We start from the raw sequence: 23,158 nt of genomic DNA, 5'->3' as shown, positions 1-23,158 counted from the left end.
CACTGCCTCAAAAAATAAAATACTTCAGAGTATGGAGCATGTCTTTAATCCAACCCAGCAGTTGGGAAGCAGAAAAGAGAGGATCTGAATTCAAGGACAACCTGATCAATATACCCAGTTCCAGTACAGCCAAGATTGCATAGAGACCCTATTTCAAAAATCTAATCCAAAATGAAACAATAACAATAACAAAAGACTTCACTTCCCTAGAGGAAGTTATACATAGAGATACCTGTGTACCTTTCTGGAATTTGTTTCTGTGGCCTATGCTGGCCTTGAACTAATAAGCAAATCTCCTGCCTCAGACTCTCAATTAGTTGTGAACAGCAGGCCTCATCTACCACTGTACTTGGGGCATACAGGCTACACTTCTAACAAAGATGTTGGTTGTTAAATCAATCATAAATGTGATTAAAACACCATAAAATTGAAGGTGAAATTACTTAACACCAATGTAATTTATGCAAGAACCATAGTTCCCCATGCAAATTACACAGAGTATGAGTGTATTGACTATATGGTATATGTGTGTACACTGTAAATGCCTAGTGCCCTAGGATCAGAAGAATGCACTGGATTCCCAGGAACCTGAGACATATTGTTTGTTAGCTGCCGTGTAGGCATTGGGAATGAAACTAGGATCCTGTGGAAGAGCACCAAGTTCACCAACTGTTCTGTAACTACTGAGTAATCTCTCCAGCCCTCCCCAAACAATCAACAAAAATTGTGTGTAATAATTAAAGAGGTGCAAGATAGTGTGAATGGATTCTTGGGTTCAACTGCCAGTTAATCTAGTTGAAATGAAAACCTCTAGATAAGGGGCTTTTAATGACCCTTTAATACAGTTCCTCACGTTGTGGTGACTCCCAACCATAAAATTATTTGTGTTGCTACTTCATGATTATTATAACTTTGCCTATGTATGAACCATAATATAAATATCTGTCTTCCAATGGTCTTAGGCCACCCCTATGAAACAGGTCATTCAACCCCCAAAAAGGGTCATGACCCACAGGCTGAGAACCACTGCTCTAGGTTCAGTAAGACCCTGTGTTGACAAGTGAGAGCAACTAATAAGATAATAATCAGCCTCCACACAAACATAGATGAATATACCTGCATAAACATAAACACACAAATTTTATTATAATAATATTAAAAAACCTAGATATGATAGCATATCCATAATCTCAGAATTTGGGAGATGCTGAGGCAGAAAAACTCCTTTTGAGTCTAAGACTTCTCTGGCAATATAGTGGGTTCCAGGCCTCTTAGGATTGTGTATCAAGATCCTGTCTCAACTCTTTGTCAAAAGTCTAAGTTAAATATATCAAATGCTTAACTAACCAATATTATTTTCTTTTCTTTGCCCCCCCCCCAAGGATTATTCTGTGTAGCCCTAACTGTTCTGCAACTTGCTTTGTAGACTAGGCTGGCTTCAAACTGAGATCTGCCTTCCTCTGCCTCCCATGTCCTGAGATCATTGTTATTTTCATTAAAAAGTAAAACACATCTATGGAAAAAACAAAAACAAACAAACACAAACAAAAACCAAACAGGGCAGTGGTGGCGCACATCTTTAATCCTAGCACTTGGGAGGCAGGCAGATTTCTGAGTTCAAGGCCAGTCTGGTCTACAGAGTGAGTTCCAGGACAGCCAGGGCTATACAGAGAAACCCTGTCTCAAAACAAACAAACAAACAAACAAACAACAACAAAAAACCAAAAAAACCCAAACAAACAAACAAAAAACCCACACACATCTATAGTCAGTCATCCAGATAACACCAAAACTGTTAACGTTCCTTATACTTTTCTGTTCTGCAGTTCCACACTATATGTTTCTGGTAACAAAATCCCTTCCAACTAAGTGCCTTTGTTGCTGGCAGAATAGAAAGAAGGGTGGATTCACTAAGTACTTAACATGGAAAAAAAAAAAAAGAACATGGACAGGGCAACCGAGAAAGGCCTACAAGGTAAAGCTGTGCACTGAAGGAGAGGCTTCCATGTCCCTAGACCAGCACCTGCTGCTGCTTGCTTGCTTGCAAAGCAGGGTATGCAGCAACACAGCTTCTAAAAGCTTGCTGACCACCATTGTATTCTCATTTTCTGTTAGAACTCCTTACCCTGCTCATCTTTCTTTTTAAAAAATAAAGATTTATTTATTTATGTTATGTATGTTGAGTGTCTGTATATATGTGCAGCTGCATGCCAGAAGAGGGCATCAGATCCCACCAGTATAGATGGTTGTGAGCCACTATGAGGTTGCTGAGAATTAAACTTCTGGAAGAATGCTAAGCCATCTCTCCAGTCATGTTCCTGCCTTTCTTAAGACAGTATCTTGCTATGTACTAAAATTTCCCTTGGCACCCACTCTGACCTTACTCCACTTCGCCAGTGCTAGTATTACGTGTTATGTCCCACCATGTCTGGTTTCTTGAGTGGATGCTTGATTCATTAGGCAAGCTTCACCAAGGGAGATACCTCGGTCCTCCTTGTTATCTCTGGCCTTACTTTAGAAGGAAAAGACTGAGTCATTCTGTCTTTAGCACACAAACCTAAGAACTAAAATTTAGGAATAGTCACTCCTATATGGCAGAATAAAATCCCAAATGAATAAAAACAGATGGAAAAATGTGCTGTCATTTTTTTCTTGCATGAGTTTGGCTTAATCCAAGTGGAAATTCTTACTAGTTTTACAGAGTCAGGTCAGCACCCTTCAGCACTCTTTACTTTACTAAAAGTTAACTCTGGCTATAAAGACCTTCCACCCAATCCAGCATAATGTAAGAAAAAGTAGCAACTAAAATCATGAGGTGCTCTGAATTAGTCTAGTCAACAAGTAGCAGTTGACCAGCACATAAACACTAAACTGAAAACAACAGTGTTGAACCAGTGTTTTATAAACAGGGGATCTTTCTGAGCTGCTTCAAAAACTCCTCAGGCACGGCAGCCACCAACCTTACCCAAAGTCATCACAATAACCTGTCAGCTCTATTTCTCACTAGGTTTCTGGAAAACACATTTTTCTACTTTTAGGATGACTGTTACCTATTTTTTCCTGTAGTATTATGAAGAAAGCATTCAAACAAAAGAGTGATTTTTTTTTTTTTTTTTAGCTCTGTGGGTTAAGTCCCTTGCTGTGCAAGCCTGAGGACCCTAGTTCAATCCCTAGAACCTACGCAGGTAAAGGTGGAAGGAGAAAACTGCTCCCAAGTCATTTTCTGCATCCCACACGGCATGATTTTTTAAAAACTATTTTTGTTTGTTTGTTTGTTGTTTTTTTCGAGACAGGGTTTCTCTGTATAGTGCTAGTTTTCCTGAAATTTGCTCTATAAACCAGGCTGGCCTCGTGTGCTACCACTGCTGGGCAGAAAACAATCTTTATAGTAATTTTTCTAACATGTTACCTATTTGTGTATGGGTATGTACCATAACACATATACAAAGGACAGAAGATAACCTGAAATAGCTAGTTCTCTCCTGCCATGCAGCATCACAGTGAATGCCTTTACCTGCTGTCCCAATATTACCTTCTAGCAGTCTGAGTAAAGTGCAGCACACAACTGAGTCTGTCTGCCATAATGCAGTTTACACGACTTTAGTAATTAAAAACAAATGTATATTTATCAAGTCTTACTTACGTTTAGCCACCTTTGCCTTTCTCTTTAGTGTCTTTAGTCCTTTGACCCTTCTGGAAACCCCACCATCCAGTCTGCTTGCTTGGGCAGCTCTTCTCCTCCAGAGCATGTCCCAGGTAAGCTCTGGCTGTGCTGAGGCAGCACTTTCCAGCCCTAATCCACTAAGACAGTACCTGCTGAGGCCTCATGACTGCCCGTGACCCACATCTACCTTCAGTTTTAAATTAGAACTGCTATTTAGGAAATTTAAATAATTTACGAGCATGGGGCTAAAGATGTGACAAACAAGTTGATGTGATCTCCTGTAAGTAACATGCTATATCTTTAAATAAAATGTTAGCATGATTAGAACAGTTCACATGAGTAGTATGAGATATAAAGCCCCCAACTTTGTGACAAAGGCAGCCGAGTGCTCCTTTCATCGAGACCCTGTGAAGGAGTTGTGACAGGGCACAACAGTGACCTCAGGACCCCATTATCACACAGTTACTAACAATGATACTTGAGCTGCAAGCCTGCCACTGATGAAAATGAGAAATATGAGCCATCAAGATGGTGCAGCCAGAAAAGATATCTGCTGTCGAACCTTAGAGCCTGATTTTGATTGCCCAGGAGAATCAACTTCTTCAAGTTTTCCTCTGACTTATGTGTGCATGCACATACAAAAAATAAACTATAATTTAAAATTTAGTGGTGCACATTTTGAAAAATAAATTTCCTCACATACAAAAAGGGCCTCACTAAATCACTTTTTACTCTAGTCTGAAAAAAACATCATTTATAAAGCTGGGCACCTTCTGTAGACCATACTAACCTAGAGATTTCACAGGTATCTGCCTGCCTCTGCCTCCCAAGTTCTAGAACTGAAGGTGTGTGCCAGCCACTACCACCCAGCTTTCAGATGCTATTTCAAAGAAAATTTCTAAGATTTAAGGTTATGATCATGGCTGGAAATAGTAGGTCAATGCTTTTGATCCCAGCACTCGGGAGGCAAAAACTAGGTGGATCTCTGTGGGTCTAAGACCAGCCTGGTCTATGTAGTGAATTTCAGGTTAACCAGGACTACACAATGAGAAACTGTCTCAATGTGAAAGGAAGGGAAGGAGAGAGAAGGAAGACAGGAGATTAGAATGACTATAAAGCCAAAACCAAGCAAACAGCTTAGCTGAGGGGCTGTATAAGAAGCAACTGCCAACATTTTAACAAAAAAGTATTGAAGAAAAAGTCTCCTCAAAACAAAAGGTAGAAAAAAGGATAGGGACATATATAAGATCAGCTATGAGCTAGTGGTGATTTTATGTCATTGGTTCTCTAAATAATTAACTTTTAAAAATTCAGTGAGGTGGGACACACTTCTAATCTAAGCACTCAAAAAGATAAAGCAAGAGGATTTTGAGAGCTGGGTCAGCCTGGGCTATATATTAATGTCCTGATTCAAACTTCTTTCCTGCCACCCCCAAATTATTTGTGGACTTTGAATCTTGATTCTTGACTGAAAATCAAATGGAAGGAAGGAAGGAAGGAAGGAAGGAAGGAAGGAAGGAAGGAAGGAAGGAAGGAAGGAAAAAATCAGCTGTATAGTCTTTTTTAGAACAGAAAATCACAGAAGAAAACTATCCCCCCCCGTCCCCAGATATCCTAACAGATTTGACACCTAACTTGTTACTTAAGAGTGAGGGGAAAGCAGGCTTTAAAACCACTTCAAGAGAGTAAAAGATTAGGAAAGAGAAGAGAAGAAAGGCAATTAGATATAACTCAAAATTCAGTAAATGTAAACAGAGATTTTGTAATATATTCTGTATGTTTAAATCATTTCTTTATTTTAATTATCATTTTTGATATTTTAAAGACAAGGTCTTATATAGCCCGATTGGTTTCAAACTCACTAGGCATCTTAAGATTACCTCAAACCTACACTAACTTTTTTTAAAAAAAAATTTATCTTTTATTATATGTAAGTACACTGTAGCTGTCTTCAGACACTCCAGAAGAGGGCATCAGACCTCATTACAAATGGTTGTGAGCCACCATGTGGTTACTGGGATTTGAACTCAGGACCTTTGAAAGAGCAGTCAGTGCTCCTAACCACTGTGCTATCTCTCCAGCCCAAGTTTTTTTTAAAGTCAGTTATTTTAGCACTGTTTGACATTACATATATTCATTAAATCTGTAATGCACATAAGTCAATGTATCTAAAAAAAACCCTCCAACTTTATAATAAAGTTCTAAAGGATATGAAGTTTGCTGTGCCAGCACCTCTTTGTTCCAATGGAACTGGAGCACACAGACACTTCTGGTTAGTTTCAGTATGATACAATCTCAGTACTTAACCAAATTTGTTTAAATATCTAAATGGCAGATCTTGGGGCTTACATATCCATGTTTCAGAAGTGACAAAAACCTAACATCCATGAATAGTCTTTTAATTCTCTTGTCGAACTTCCCATTTCTTTTACTACATCACCCCACCCACCAAAACAGTCTGTACTGTCCTCATCCTGGCTTGCTGCCCACTCTTTCTCTCTAACTTCTCACACTACATGAAGGCCATGGCCAGGTATCAGAATGACTTGAAAAGTGGGTGAAGCCGGGAAGTAGTGGCTCACTTAATCCCAGCACTTGGGAGGTAGAGACAGGCGGATTTATGAATTTGAGGCCAGCCTGGTCTACAGAGTGAGTTCCAGGACAGCCAGGGCTATACAGAGAAACCCTGTCTCAAAAATACCCCCCCCCCAAATAAGTGGGTGAAAGAAAGTTTTATGTACACAGCACATGATTTGACTACAACAGTGAAAGCCGGTCTAACCTATCAGCAACAAAGTAACTCTTAAACACTCTCTCCTGGGTATGATCCTTTGGAAATCCACCTGAAGTTGAATGAAAGTAGCAGCATGCCCTCTCCAAAGGGAAGGAACTGTAAGAGCAACTTGTGCTTAGCAACAAAGATATCTTTTCTAGGCACAACTTGCTTTTCATCAAACAGTGTGGGAAATTTTAAAATTCAATCCTTTTGCAGTGGAGACAGGTATAGTTAGTTGGTTTTCTGTGTATTAATGGAGCTATTTGTTGGGGATGAGTCCTGAGAAAGGTAATGTTTTTTAAAAATTCATCAATGCCTTATTTTTAAAATTCTCTACAAACAACTTCCTTCACTCACCCACACTGACTCCAGTACCTGCTATAGGGCAGAATGTGCTATAGTGAAAAGTCAAGTTTCCAGTTCACCAGCCATAGAAGAATGGAGAGGAAGCAAAGCTAAGTATCACGTCCATTTAAGTAGCTGAATCTGTGAAATCACACAGAATCTGTGATTTCTATGCCCAGACCCCAAGCATTAGAAATGAAGTGGCTCAGTGGCCCCTGTGGCTCTGCTGCCTCAGATGAGGTGCACTTACTCTCAGTACTTTATAGGCTTCCTCCTACTCCCTTAACCCCAGCAAGTCCTACCTAAGTCAGGAGTCCAAGTGGTAAAAGTCTAGAAGCTACTTAGGACCTAAATGAAGCAGACTGATTCCTGTGAATTTAAGGCCAGCCTGGTCTACATAGTGAGTTCCAGGACATCCAGAGCTACACAGCAAGACCTCTACTTCCCTCCCTCCAAAAAAACACAAAACAAACTAACACAAAAAAACAAACTAATGAATATCAATTATATATGTGAAGTTACCTTGACTCAGAAGTATTTCTGGTCTGGTTTCCCACACATGTAAGTCTATCTGTAACAACAGAAGAGGTTTTTTTTTTTATCATACTGGCTGTGCTAACAGTTATAGTAGCTACATCTTAGGAAAGAGCACACAAATCATCCTCTTTACTACTTTCTCCCCCAACAAACTGCTTTACTCATTATAGCACTGAAATTTTTTTAACATTGTAAAATAAAGAAATAGCTGGGCAGGGCAGTGGTGGTGCATGCTTTTAGTCTCAGCACTTGGGAAACAGAGATAGGAGGATCTCTGTGAGTTTCAGGCCAGACAGAGAAACCCTGTTTCAAAAAAAAAAAACAAAACCAAGAAGCCAAACAAACCCTAAGCCATGAATGATAAAAAATAAATAAATAAATAAAAACATAAAAAAAAAATAAAAGGAGAACATGGTGGTACATGCCTTTAAAAACACTGTGCTCAGATCTGAGTTCAAGATCAGCCTGTTCTACATAGGGCTGTCTCTGAATGAAGGAAGGGAGAAGTGGAGGGAAGGAGGGAAAGAAGGAAGAAAGGAAAGAAAAGGAAGGGGGAAGAAAAGGAAGGAAATAAATCACAAGAAACACTAAACAATTAAACAGAGAGACAGGCACTGGCAAGATGGTTCTGTGGCTAAAGAAACTTGGAAGCCATATTAAGTGGGCGAGAGTTGTCCTGACCTACCTACCTACCTACCTACCTACCTACCTATCTACCTACTTACCTACCTACCCACACACACACACACACACACACACACACACACACACACACACACACAGAGTCATGCACACAAGATGATTCTATTCATGAGACATCCACACACTAGGCAATTCCATAGAGACAAAAGCTCAGGAGTTGCCAGGAGCCATGTATGGAAAGTAAAATTTTACTGTGTACCCCTAGGGCTTCCTTTTGGGGTGACAAAAATATAGACTTAGGTAGGGAGGTAGTTGTGCAATATTGTGGATATACTAAGTACTACTAAATCATTCTCTTTAAAATGCTTTAATTTCCTATTATGTGAATTCTGCCCCAAAAAAGAAAAGGTGGGAGTTGAAGTGGAAGTGGGGGAACACAAGTTAATCAGTAAAAGCAAGCTACATCCACCTCCACAAATCTTCTCTGAAAAGGTCGCATAAGTACATGTGTGAAGAACCATCAAATCCTTAGTCTGAAGAAGGGTCTTAACCTGGCACCCTGATGTTTATTTATTTTTTATTCCTTGAGAATGGGTTTTTCCATGTAGCCCTAGCTGTCCTGGAACTCTTATAAACCAGACTGACCTCAGAACTCAATCTGTCTCTGCCTCTCAAGCCTTTTTTTTTTTTTTTTAAAGCATTTTGTTTTTGAGGGTTTTGTTTTTGAAACAGGGTTTCACTATGTAGCTCTGTCTAGCCTGGGAGCTTGCTATGTAGACCAGCCTGCCTTTGCCTCCTGAATACAGGGATTAAAGGTGTGTGTCACCATATCCACCTTACCCTGGTTTATTTAAGGTGAAGTTATTCTTTGGGGATGGTGAGCTGTTCAGAAGCTGGCATGTGTATAGCAGATCCCAACTTCTATGTCTGTTACAGCAGCACTACTAGCCCAGCTGCAGCTCAAGGTAAGAATTCCTCTATAGCCTAGAGATTGCAGCACTAGGTTGGCAAAGGCAGATGTATGTGAGTTCAAAGCCAGCCTGGTCTACTACAGAGTGAATTCCAGAACAGCCAGGGCTATACAGAGAAACCCTGCCTCTAACCTCCCCAAAAGAATCCCTCTTTAAAGTAATGAGTAACAACCCAATCTCTACAGAAAGATCTTCCTAGGCATTTTATAAAAGGACAAATCACAGTTTGTTCTATCTGAAACACAAGAGTCCCAGGAGGTGGGGGGTTTCAAGCATTCCAGTCTGTCAGAAGACACTAGGTAATCACCATCACACAGGATGATTGTGTACATCTGCCAATCTTGTGACAGTGTTAACTCCTCACTAGACAAAAATACTGCTTAATTGTCCCAGTAGCTCTGCCTCAAGCTATCAAAATTGACTTATTTGTGGTTAAAATAAGATCTAACACCAGGGCGGTAAGGCTCCACACCTTTAATCCCAGCACTTGGGAGGCAGAAGCAGGCGGATTTCTGAGTTCAAGGCCAGCCTAGTCTACAAAGTGAGTTCCAGGACAGCCAGGGCTACACAGAGAAACCCTGTCTGCGGCCCCCCCCCCCCCCCCCCCCCCCCGGGGACGGGACGATCTAACTGCAGTTTCTTCCATGGATTAACCAGCCTGTAGGAATCAGAACTTAAGGTAAGACTCCTAGTCCCACAGAAAGTTAAGGGCAAACTGGAAATACCATCCTTAAAGAAAACTGGGGAAACCCGAATTTAATAAAATCAAAGCCAATACCCAATATGCTCCTACACAGCTATATACTGTGGTACAGTGGGAAAGTGGGGTACATTACAGATACCTTCGTACTGACAATATCGAGAACCTCAATTTGCTGCCCAGTCCATAGGAACCTCCATAGAACTAGGATCTAGAAAGCCAGGCAGGCAGGCAGGCGGGCAAAAACATCACTCTGAGCAAGGGAAGACTGAGCCAACAGCGAAGATACATGTGGTAAAGACAGGTGGCATAAATACATGATAAGAATTTTCCATTTTAGAAAGAAAGTAGCCCACTATGGAAACTAGAAGTAAATGGTAAAAGTTTCAAAGGTTAAAATGGCTGAGTTGTGGTTCAGGGTTAGTATACATAAGGCCCTGGGTACCAAAAAAGAAAATTATAAAACCATTTTTAGTTAAAATTTAAATAGGTAACGCTCAAATGACAGATTTGAGAGTAAATGCAAAGATAAACAGCAGCTTGCTATGAATGTCCACCCTGGCTTTTGTAGATGGACTAGTCTAAGCATGCTGTGCAGTACAAGAGTCTCCAGACTACTGTTTTCCATGAGTAGAAAATGGAATGATTAGCAGGGCGGTGGTGGCGGTCAGAAGACCTTAGTTCATCTTCTGACCCCCATGATGAGAGAACCAACCAAGGAAGTTGGGCATGGTACTTCCTTTAACTAAATACCAATGTGTACTGCCATTCCTATCTACAGACTTCAGAAGGAAACTTTAATCCCAGCACTTGGGAGGCAGAGGCAGGTGGATTTTCGAGGCCAGCCTGGTCTACAGAGTGAGTTCCAGGGCAGCCAGGGCTACACAGAGAAACCCTGTCTGGAAAAAAACAAAACAAAACAAAAACAAAACAAAAAACAAAAAAAAAAGAAAAAAAGAAAAGAAAATGGAATGATTTATTTGCGTGCCTAGCCCTTAAAAGGACCCTATGCCCTTTGGTGTTAGCTGCCTCTTGGAATCCTGTGGTAACAGAAGGGCTATATCTGGCTGTCTCTTATATGCTGGTGTTTGATATGCACGATACTTCAACATTTATTTTAAAATAATTTATTAAAACCTGTAAACATTCATTTATTCAAGACATAATTTTGAGCAGAGGCAGAGGCAGGCTGATCTAAGTTCGAGGCCAGCCTAGTCTAGTCTACAGAGCAGGTTCCAAGACAGTCAGGGGTACACAGAGAAATCCTGACTCAGACCCAATAAAGGGAAGATATACTTTTGAATGTCTGTAATGTAAAATTTAATGGTGTGATGTAAAAGTGTACTAGTAGCTGAAGACCATCAAGCATAGACTTAATCTTTGCAGTCTTAGTGAAGAAATCATGGAAAACTACCCCCTGTAAGTTGACAAGAGAGAGGGATTCCACAAGGCAAATTAGATTTACAAAACCCAAGTGCACCAAGCCAGGTTGTGTTCAGATTTTATTTTATTTTAAAGATTTATTTATTATTATATGTAAGTACACTGTAGCTGTCTTCAAACACACTAGAAGAGGGTGTCAGATTTCATTATGGATGGTTATGAGCCACCATATGGTTGCTGGGATTCGAACTCAGGACCTTCAGAAGAGCAGATCAGTGCCCTTAATCATCTCTCCAGCCCCAGATTTTTTTAAAAGGCATCAGTGCTGCATATACCAATCTGAAAATTGTTTTTACTTTTAGACTTTTAAGATTTTAATTTCATGACTATGTGTCTGCATGTGGATATGTACAGTGAAATGCAGCTGTCTACAGAGGGAATAGGATCCCTTGGAAATATATGTGTGTGTGTGTGTATGTGTGTGTGTACACCCCCCCCACACACACACACACACATTAGTCTTGGCTGTCCTGGAACTCACTTTGTAGACCAGGCTGGCTTCAAACTCAGAGATGCTATGCTAAAGATCAGACACCATGTCAAGATTCTGAATAAAATCAACTGGTCCTGTTTTTGACCCTGTAGAGCTAATGTAATTGTATGAAATATGAATGTGATAAACTTCTTTGTACATATATACTGTAACACATCTTGAGGTTTTAAGTTCTAAACATGCCAGGTGGTGGTGGTGCACACCTGTAATCCCAGCACTCTGGGAGGCAGAGGCAGGTGCATTTCTGAGTTTGAGGCCAGCCTGGTCTACAGAGTGAGTTCCAGGACAGCTAGGGCTATTCAGAGAAACCCTGTCTTGAAAAAAAAAAAAAACAACAACAAACAAACAAACAAAAAAAAGGTTCAAAACGTATTTGTGTGGTACTGTCTGTCAATCTTCATAGTCTTGAAATAGAATGCTTGAGAGCTCTTTACAAGCTGCATTAAAATGTGAAATCAAGATTTCTCTCATCAGACAATCTGAAGGCAAGATGGGTTACAGACACACACCACCATGCTAAGCTTTTATGGGGGTGCTGAGTATCCATACTTATGCTTCAAAAAGAAACTGAAAGAAGGCAGAGTTGAAAGAAGCCATGCCTCAGGCTACGTGGGATCAATAGGTTCTTTGTGACAGAGAAACACATTTTGGTCCTGATCTTGTGCCAGACACCAGTGTGGGCTGGAAAAAAAGTACAATTATTGCCTTAAGAGTTTGAGCACATACATAGGCACACTAGGTAACAGTATAAAATCAGGATGGAAGCATTAAACTACTGATAAACATTAACAGTAATATGGCCTCTATAGCCAAGGTTCACAGGTGTGGTCTTTATTCACTCAATAGGCTCCAGCCATGTCCCTAGCTTGCAAAGTCTTCTGCTTCCAGGCCTTGCACTTGGTAAATATCCTGATGAGGGGGTTACAAAGTAAATGATGTCAGGTGCTTTTCACTGTGAAGGAATAACAGAAGTGGATGGGATGGAAATGCAGACAGAGGTCACTCACATAGGATAGTCAGGGAAGAGCCCTCAGATATGCTCCCACTGAAGCATCAACGGCACCTGCCTTTGACCTCTTTCATCTTCTGACCCCCATGATGAGAGAACCAACTCCAAGGAAGTTGGGCATGGTACTTGCTTTAACTAAAAACTAATGTGTACTGCCATTCCTATCTACAGACTTCAGAAGGAAACTATTTTTTTCTTTATTCATAGAATACTTTCCTTTTCTTGAATTCAACTTGTTTGTACAAAAAAGATCAGTCATAAAGGGAGGGCAGAGCCAGGCGGTGTTGGCGCACACCTGTAATCCCAGCACTCTGGGAGGCAGAGACAGAGGCAGGTGAATTTCTGAGTTCAAGGCCAGCCTGGTCTACAGACTGAGTTCCAGGACAGCCAGGGCTACACAGAGAAACCCTGTCTCCCAAACACCAAGTCCAAAAAACAAAAACAAAAACAAAACAAAAACAAACAAACAAACAAACAAACAAAAAAAAGGAGGGCAGAGAAGACTAAAGCCACAGTTAAGTGGTAGGGTACTGGATTCATTTTCCTGTCTCACACACACAAAGGAGGAATCCAAAATGAAGGCTTACTTGACACACAAATTTCAGTTTTATTATACATAGTTCCCTTTCAACACCAGACTTTCCTTGCCAATTAAGTTTAAAACAAGTAGAACATCTTTTTGTTTGCTTGTTTTTGTTTTTTCAAGACATGGTTTCTCTGTATAGCCCTAGAACTCTGTAGACCAGGCTGGCCTTGAATTCAGATATTCAACTACTTCTGCCTCCGCCTCCCCAAGTGCTGGGATGAAAGCCCTGTGCTACCACTGCCCAGCTAACATCACGAATCCCAGCATTTGGAAGGCAAAGGAAAACAGATCTCTGAGTTTGATGCCAACCCTGACTACACAGCAAGTATCTAAACTGTGGGGGCTACACAAAGAAATCCAGTCATGGTATGCACTCACTAATAAGTGGTTATTAACCTAGAAAACTGGAATACCCAAAACATAATCCACACATCAAATGAGATACAAGAAGAAAGCAGGAGTGGTCCCTGGTTCTGGAAAGACTCAGTGAAACAGTATTTGGCAAAACCAGAACGGGGAACTGGGAAGGGGTGGGAGGGAGGACAGGGGAAGAGAAGGGGGCTTACGGGACTTTCGGGGAGTGGGGGGGGGCTAGAAAAGGGGAAATCATTTGAAATGTCAATAAATTATATCGAATAAAAAAAAAGAATGAAAAAAAAAAAAGAAGATGAGGTTCTGGCCTGAAAGCTAAAAAACAAAACAAACAAAAAAAAAAACAAACAAAAAAAACAAAAAACAAAAAAAACAAAAAAAACAAAAAAAAAAAAGAAATCCAGTCTCAAAACAAAGCAAAACCAAAAACTAAACAAATAAACAGAAAGAATACCCAACAAATTCTCAACCAAAGAACCATTAGTCATAAGAATTTGTCCAGAAGCAGGCTGAAATTTCTATATATATAAAAGCTATATATAGCAAACATTCCAAGTTACTTATCAATGAGGAATGAGGTAAAACACACATCCTATTAACAAGAATAAGATCAAATCCTTACTGCATGTTGGCACAACAACGTTGACAGCCCATCTATTATTTGTCTAGCAGGAGCTTTTTACTTTCATAAACTTTTTTGTTTCCTCCCAGTCCTATGGTGGCATACTGGGATGAGACTAAAAATCTAAAACAGTAATTTTTCTTTTAAAATCTAAAGCAGCGGGTTGGAGAGATGGCTCAGTGGTTAAGAGCACTGACTGCTCGTTTGAAGGTCCTGAGTTCAAATCCCAGCAACCACATGGTGGTTCACAACCATCCGTAATGAGATCTGATGCCCTCTTCTGGGTGTCTGAAGACAGCTACAGTGTACTTACATATAACACATAAATAAATCTTGAAAGAAAGGGGGGGAAGGGAGGGAGGGAGGGAGGGAGGGAGGGAGGAAGGAAGGAAGGAAGGAAGGAAGGAAGGAAGAAAGGAAGGAAGGAGAAAAAAATCTAAAGCAGCATGTTTTGGGCTTTCCTAAGGTAGAGGGAACATGGAAGGATAAGTATATGGCCAGAATGAGGTGACTTGTAATTTCCTGTTTTCACTAGTTAGTTAACCATATTGTACCATTTTTGTCTCAAAACTGCTTAAATAAAACAAGTTGAACATTAAATACATCTTTAAGAGCCAGGAGTGGTGGCGCACACCTGTAATCCCAGCACTTGGGAGGCAGAGGCAGGCGAATTTCTGAGTTCGAGGCCAGCCTGGTCTTCAGAGTGAGTTCCAGGACAGCCAGGACTACACAGAGAAACCCTGTCTCAACCCCCCCCCCCAAAAAAAAATCTTTAAGGAAATAGTAAAATCTAGAAGCAAAAAATTAAACTACTTTTTATGCCTTCAATTTCCCCCCACCCTCACTATTTACCTGGTCTAACTAAGGCTCTTTATAAGAAGGTAGACAACGATTCTGATAGGCCTCAGGACAGCATATATAGGAAGGCTAGAAAGATGTCTCAGCAGTTAAGAGCATTTACTGCTCTTACAATGGTCCAAGGTTCAGTTTTCAGCACCCTATAATCAACCTCTAGTTCTCCAGGGGCTCCAACACCCTCTTCTGGTGTCGGTAGGTACCAGGAATGTGCATGGTGCACATATATATACACATGGGCACTCAACACATATACATAAAAATGAATTTTAAAAAAGCTTGGAAAAAAAGGAAATAAGGAAGGAAGAAGAGCAGACAGACTTTTGTACAGACCTCTATTATTTCTGAAAGTCTTTTCTCAAATTCCTTCCATTGTCCTATGTACTAACTGAACAACTGCATCTGGTTCACTATCCAACAAGGCCTATCATTCTCCATCAATCACCTCTATCAATCTGTCTCTAGGAGAGCTCTGTGCTATCCCCAGGGCAGGCCCTGGAATGGAAAGGATTGGACGGCACAAGAAGGCCAAGCAACTGTGGGGTCCTGCAACACAGGCTGCAGTTTCATAAGCATCCATTTTTCATTTCACACCATCCAACTAGAGAAATGAGTCATAAAGCACCATAGATTCAAACACATCATCAGGTAAGAATGCAATTCTCCAAACAAATACGAGTGGCTGCTAAGCCATTAGTGGCACATACCTGCAGCTGAGCATGTCATAGATGAGAGCATCATAGCACAGCAAATTCAAGGCCAGCTTAGACTGCAAGGTGAGACTCTTGTCTCAAAAACAAATAAAGCCTCTAAAAAATAAGTTCTAAATAACTACCCCACTATTTCTCTAACAGCATTCACACACATCCCCATTGTCTTATTAGCTTATTTTATCAAAAGCAGGAGAAGGTGGGTCTTAGGCAGGAAGATTAAATATCTGAGGCTAGTTTAGGAAATACAATGATCATTTTCAAAGAGGAAGGGGAAACAAGGCCACAGTCAAGGACATTTAATAGGTAGTCCTTTTTTAAAATTATTTATGCAAATGAGTGTTTTACCTACATGTATGTCTGTGTATCACATGTGCCTATTGCCCACAGAAAGAAAGAAAGAAAGAAAGAAAGAAAGAAAGAAAGAAAGAAGAAGAAAGAAAGAAAGAAAGAAAGAAAGAAAGGAAGGAAGGAAGGAAGGAAGGAAGGAAGGAAGGAAGGAAGGAAGGAAGGAAGGAAGGAAGGAAGGAAGGAAGGAAGGAAGGAAGGAAGAAAGAAAGAAAGAAAGAGAAAGAAAGAAAGAAAACAAGCTAGTTATGGACCTACGAGGACTTGAGTTATGAGATGGTTATGAGTCACCAAAAGAGTACTGGTAATCAAAATTGGGTCCTCTAGAAGAGCAGCTCGTGCTCTTAAATGCTGAGTTCCCCACATTTTTTTTTTCAATTCATATGTCAATAAAACTGAATTACGTTACTGCCCTTGCAGTGTACTCAATAAACTTACTTTTGGATTGAGAAAACAGCTTAATGAACAAGAGATTTGATATCAAGCCTGGCAGTCTGAGTTTGATCCCTGGAAACAACATAGAGCAAGGTGATATACAACTCGAATAAACTGTCCTCTGACCCACACACACAGCACTGTACTATGCATGCAGGCCCACAAATAAATGTTCAAAATCAAACAAAAACCAGCGTGGTAGCACATGCCTTTAATTCCAGCACTCAGGAGGCAGAGGCTAGTGGATCTCTTGAGTACAAGCCAAGTTTAGACTACAGAATGAGTTCCAAGCCAGTGAGGGATGCATAGTAAGACCCTGCCTAAAGGAGCCCCTGCCTTAGTACATAAGCTCACACACACATTCAATACTCTCAGCTCCCCAACTAAATGATGTTCAGAATGTTGAACTCACAGCACTATGAATAGGAATGTGAGCCGGGCGGTGGTGGCGCATACCTGTAATCCCAGCACTCTGGGAGGCAGAGGCAGGTGGATTTCTGAGTTCGAGGCCAGCCTAGTCTACAGAGTGAGTTCCAGGACAGCCAGGACTATACAGAGAAACCCTGTCTTGAAAAAAGTAAATCCACCCCCCCCCCAATAGGAATGTGGGATGCTCAGAGGTGACTGACAAGAGAGGAGCACTAAGTTCCTCACTAGCTAGCTATACCCTCCTGATGATATAACATTCTAACAGCTTGCCTGACATGGCTGCTTTAATAAAAAAAAAAAAAAAAAAAATCAAGCACTGCATAAACTTCAGCATGGCAAAGGAAATTAGGTGGGAAAAGTTTGATCTGATTCTTAAATTTGGGAACCTTTATGGTCCACTAATGAATAGCTAATAAAGAATGAATAAAATTAGTTTTTTGGTAATTAATGACTATTACTTTCAAATGGCCACTGAATTCAGTAGACTGCGTAAGTTGGATCTTACAACCAAGCATAGGAAACTTAAAGTTATATTAGGGACAGAATAGGAACTCTTGAGACAGTACCTCCATGAATTTAGGAACCTTTCCATCAAAACCCAAACCTTGGCCTCAAGAGATAAAACAACCAGGGCTAAAAACAAGGTAGGGAAGAAGACAATGAAAAGAAAAAACAGGGGACAAAGGAAAAGATAAGAGAGCCAAAAAGAAGGAAGGGGGGGGGGGCGCGGCACAAACAAGCCTTGGTCATCTCCTTTCCTTCTTTTCAGCTGAGGACAGTGAAGTTGAGTAATGTGTCTGCCACCATTCATGAGAACAAGGATGACTCCCTAATCAACAAAACCCAGCAGGATCTCTACACCTGCTGGTTGAAAGGAACTTCCCAGGGTAAGCAGAACTAGGGATAGGAGATGAAAGGCAAGAAAAGGTGAGGAAATAGAGATGGGGGAAATGGTGAAGGGGAACAGTAGCAGCAGCCAAGTGTAACAGACCTTCCAAACATTAAGAACATCATTAGCGAGACTGCTCAGTTACTAAGAGCACTGACCGCTCTTAACCAGGTCTTGAGTTCAATACCTAGCAACCACATGGTGGCTCTCAACCACCTGTAATTGGATCAGATGCCCTCTTCTTATATGTTTGAAGAGAGCAACAGTAAACTCACAGACATAAAATAAATAAATCTTTAAAAAACAAAAAAACAAAAAAGACATTAGAGCTTGGCATAGTGGTGTACACCTTTAATTGTAGCGCTCGGGAGGCAGAGGCAGGATCCCTGTGAGATCAAGGCCAGACAGGCCTTAAAAAAACAACAAAAACAAACAAAAGAACACCATTAGAGATACTCACCAAAGAAGACCAAGGACACATTTATTATTTTGCTTAAAATATAAAACCTTGGATCGTATCGTAAAGAAGACCAGTGACTGGGTCCTTCTATGTGAGTCCTGGCCTATGTTCTTTAAAATGTTCTTAAAAATGTAAGGAAGAGTCAGGCAGTGGTGGTTCTTGAATCCCAGAACTTGGGAGGCAGAGGCAGGCAGATCTGAGTTCAAGGCCAGCCTGGTCTACAGAGTGAGTTCCAGGACAGTCAGGGCTACACAGAGAAACCCTGTCTGGAAAAAAACAAAAAATGTAAGGAAGAACAAACTGACTTCTTAACATGTTCCTAGTATGAAATTTACTGATTTTAACTGAACTGCAGTTCTATAAACACAGGTTTGTGCCAAAACCCACACACAGGCAGGATTCCAAATTCAAGGCTAGTATGAAATATATACATACGTATATACACACACATATTTTTTTAATTTATATATATTTATTTATTTTAAGACCAGTGTCTCAACACATATATGTATATGCACATGTACTCCTTGGTAACAAGGAAGAAAATTAATGTGAACTTTCATTGGTTCATGATATAACCACATTTCAGGGAGGGTTTGGTTTATCTTATTCTGTTTTTTAGGTAGTCTGGCTAATTAGTCCAGTCTGGCCTTGAACTCATAATCCTCCTACCTCAGCCTTGGAGCTAGAAGAAAAAGAATCCCTAGTGCATACTGAGGCCTCTGCTTGCCTATCCCAGAAAACATAGCCCTCTGCTGCTTGTTGGAATAGAGGAAGAATGGTTGGTTTGGTTAAGGGAAGTACATCCTTCAGGGACCAATCAGGGGATTTTACCATAGCTTAATGGGAATTCTTAGGTTCTCCCATTTATTGCCCACAAGTATAAGGTACTACTTTTTTTTTTGGAAGTAGAACTATCAAGTCTAGATAATAAAAAAAAACTAAAAAAGTCCAGTGGAATACCCAGGAATCACCCCTTCAAAGACTTCCATAAATACCACCAAGAGTCAATATGGCAGAATTCTAACCATACTGTGCTGAATACACACAATGCTACCAAACACACACAAGAAGGAAAGTCATACTTAACTTAAAACAGCCTTCTCTCAAACCTAGTTACAGGGAGCGGGAGCCATCAGGAGGCAGGGTCTTAACGCCTGTCTGTGCACTGCACATTTTGAACAGCATTCATACAGTCTCTCCCTTAATTAACAACATATCTTGGGAAGGAGGGATAGGTGAGCAGTTAAGAGCAATGGCTACTCTTCAGAAGACCTAGGTTTGAATCCCAGCACCCACATGTGGGATGAGACAAAAAAAAAGATCTGTGGGCAAATCTTAGACCTTACATGGCATTTACTCTCTCCTATGGGGCTGACATGCCTCAGTATAGTAGTTGCCCAGCATGCACAAATTCCTCAACTCAGTCCACAGTACCACATAAATAAAGTGTAGTGGTCCTAACATAAGCACATTAGAGTAGAGGCAGAAAGAGTTCAAAGTCATCCTTGGGTATATTGCAAAACCAGATTAGAATACCTAAGACTCCATTTTAAAAAAAATAGCTACACATAATTATATAATTTTGTCATACAGCTACTCTGTCTTTGGAGATAGTCTCACTATCTAACCCCAGATACCCTTAAACTACAGAACCTCCCTGGCCACCTCTGCTTCTCCAATGCTGATCAAAGGGTATGCTCCTACACACCCAGCTTATTACATGTGGTCTTTGAGAGTTTTGATCACCTTTGGGTTTTTTTTGGTTTTTTGTTGTTTTGTTTTTTTTTTCCCCAGACAGGTTTCTCTGTGTAGCTCCCGCTGTCCTGGAACTCATTCTGTAGATCAGGCTGGCCTTGAACTCAGAAATCCGCCCGCCTTTGCCTCCCAAGTCCTGGGATTGAAGGCATGCGCCAGCACCACCCAGTGAGTTTTGATCACCTTAAAAACACAAATAATTCACTATTGTGCTTCTCCCAAACTGACTATCCTCCCCCCCACCCCCCCAGCAATCATGCAATCATGAGCTTGGCAAAATTAAGAGGAAAAAAGGTAGATACAGGGAGAAAATGGTATCTTAGTATAAAAATGTTCTTGCTACATCCCCAGATCTGCACAAAGTAACAGGGCTGAACAGCAGGGACTTCACAGGATACACAGGATAACGTTTACGAATATACAGCTAGGCATGACAGCAAGCATGGCAAGCATACAGCTGTTCAGGATGCTGAGAAGAGCATCAATAAGCCCAAGGGCTCAGGACCAACCTAGGCAACAGACTAATTCCCTCTCTTAAGAACCCCCCCAATCTGTAATCTGTTTTTTTGTTTGCTTGTTTTTGTTTTTTTTCCTGAAACAGGTTTTTCTGTGTAGCCCTGGCTATAATCTGTTTTGGTTTTTTAAAAAGAAAAAAAAAAAAAAAGGCTACCTAGTTACAAATCAGCACATGGCTGGGCCAGTCTATTGCTCCACACTTCATCTAGCACTCATTAGCTTAAATTATTGACTTCTACAATAAAAACCAAAGCACAATTTAACATAAATTATTGTAAAGTATTTTTCGGCTAAACATTCAGGCCAGAAAGATAATTAGAGCAGAACTCTCAGACCCCAACAGGAAAGAAAGGTGCAGGAGCTCAGGTGCATGGCTTCACAGTTTTTCAATCTCTGCCCTTTCCACAGAACCCCAGAACATTCAGCCACATAAATACCAACTAGGAAAGGAGGAGTAAAGAAACCTACTTGTCTAATCACAGTTATTCATCATGTAGCCAGTTCCTCTTTTTTGTTACTTCTTAGAGATGACCCAACTAGCCTCCAACTGCCCACCACAAAAACATCTGATTCCTACCAACAAACCCTGTGTTTTTTTTTGGGGGGGGGGGGAGGGTGGGGGGGCAGGGGCTGGATGTTCTGGAACTCTGAGATTCACCTGCTTCTTAGTGCACAGTCACTGCCCAAACATATGGTTTTTATGATTGGTTGATATACACAAAACTTCAAACCCATTTCATTTTGTCTTTTTTTTTTTTTTTTTTTTTTTTTTGGAGACAGGGTCTCATTATGCAACAGCCTCAGCTATCCTGGAACTTACTATGTAGGCCAGGCCTGCCCCTGCCCCTGCTTCTAGGATGCTGATATTAGAGGCATGTGCTACCACATCCAGCTAAAATTGATCTATTTTTGAGCAAGATATACAACAGAAATAGGGAAAGAGGACTGAAGGTGTAGCTTGGTGGCTGAGCACTGTCCAACACAGGACAAACCCTGAGTTCCATCCTCACTTACACTGACTCTGAAAGAAAACAAGTACATGGAAGGTAAATTCGAAACATAAGGAACTGTAACACACAGAATAAAGCACTAGGTACCTAGGGCTGAGCATCATCTGCTAAATAAAATTCTGGTCTACTTGGAACTATGACCTTATTTGGAAAGAGGTCTCTTTCAGGTGTAATCAGGCAAGCTAAAACAAGGTCACACTGAAATAGGGTGGGCCTTAACCAAACGACTACATCCTTCTAAGGAAAGCAGTTACACAGGGAGAAAGCTCTATGAAAAAGAGGAAGAAAACTGTAAGTGATGCAGCTACAAGTTACAAGAGTTAAACAGGAGAGCTTCTCAATGGCAAAGCATTATATGCCTAACAGGAGAGACTCTCCCCTGGCATCTGCAGTTGAAGCATACCCCTGTCTGTACCCTGATTTCAGACTTCTATGCTCTACAACTATGAGAACCATTTGTAGTTGTTTTTTACAAAAAAGCCTAGCAGGGCCTGGGGAAGCACCTCATGAAAGGAAGGAAAGGGAGTAAGACACTCCCAGTGTCCACTGAAGCTGACACTTCATTATTTGTTTGTTTATATATTTATATTTGAAGACACAGTCTCTCTGTGTAGTACTGGCCATCTTGGAACTTACCATATAGATCAGATTAGCCTTGAATTCACAGAAATCCTCCTGCCTCTGCCTCCCTAGTGCTGAAATTAAAGGTGGGTGCCACCAGGTCTGGTGCTCCACCTCATTTAATGATCACCATGCCAGTGAGATGAAAAAAATGATATAGAATGTGGAGAACGAACGAACGAGATGTCCAACAATGTGACCTATGAGGAAAAGAAAACACAACTGGCTGGAAGTGGTAGCCTTTAATCCCACATTGGGGGAAACAGGCAGGCTGGAGGGGGCTATTAACAATACATTAGCTACATATCTGTCATGTGGATCAACATCAGTTCTTACTCAATTCAGCAGCACCAAACAAACACACCCTACATACCTGGTAAAACTAAGTTCATCTACTCTGGAAAGGAATGTCAGACAAAGGATCAAAGAGCCTTTAGGTTTAAAGGAATTTATTGCTACATGGAAATTCAGCTAGCCCCTTCTGCAAGGCCCTAAAGGTACACTTCACTAAAGATCTTCCATCTCTTCCCTCGGTAGCCACCTTAAGTACTCCCATTCAAGCACAGCAAACACGAGAGCTTTTCATTATTACTTGTGGGCCCTCAGGAGTCTCCCCTACTGACACAGGCTCCATTTGTTCCCCTCTTTACCAGAAGTGTCACTTCTGGCCATCCCTTGAGCTCTCAGAAGGCTTCCACTTTGCACCTATTGTCTGTGAGCTGCTGTTCCTCTACTCAGCACTTGCTGCTGTCCTTCTGTCTGTCTGCCTTCCTATGCCTATTCTCAAGACAGACCTTGCAGAAACTCTGGGTTTTCCTCACCTGGAAAATGTAGTACTACAGTGCTGTACATGAAGCTAAGGACAAGACATTAAACCAGAGCACCTGAAAAGCAAAAGACCCCTAGTGTCTATATCTTGCAACTTAGGATCCCTTTCCACACTCAATCATTCAAGATCCCATGGGCT

General features: G+C 40.9%; 1 protein-coding gene across 4 annotated transcripts in view; it reads right to left on the bottom strand.

The window, feature by feature from the left end:
- Gnb1 (G protein subunit beta 1) overlaps positions 1 to 23,158 on the bottom strand; it is a 268,388-nt gene that overhangs the window by 33,463 nt on the left and 211,767 nt on the right. The window contains exon 2 of one of the 4 annotated variants that reach the window (XM_052178356.1): positions 7,308 to 7,356. The exons of the other annotated variants lie outside the window; for them this stretch is intronic. The gene's annotated coding sequence lies outside the window, so the exon portion shown is untranslated. The remainder of the gene's footprint in view (positions 1 to 7,307; positions 7,357 to 23,158) is intronic. 4 annotated transcript variants of the gene reach the window in all.

Source organism: Apodemus sylvaticus, chromosome 3, assembly GCF_947179515.1.
Source record: "Apodemus sylvaticus chromosome 3, mApoSyl1.1, whole genome shotgun sequence".
NCBI lineage: Eukaryota > Metazoa > Chordata > Mammalia > Rodentia > Muridae > Apodemus > Apodemus sylvaticus.
This window is presented reverse-complemented; position numbering and strand designations above follow the sequence as displayed.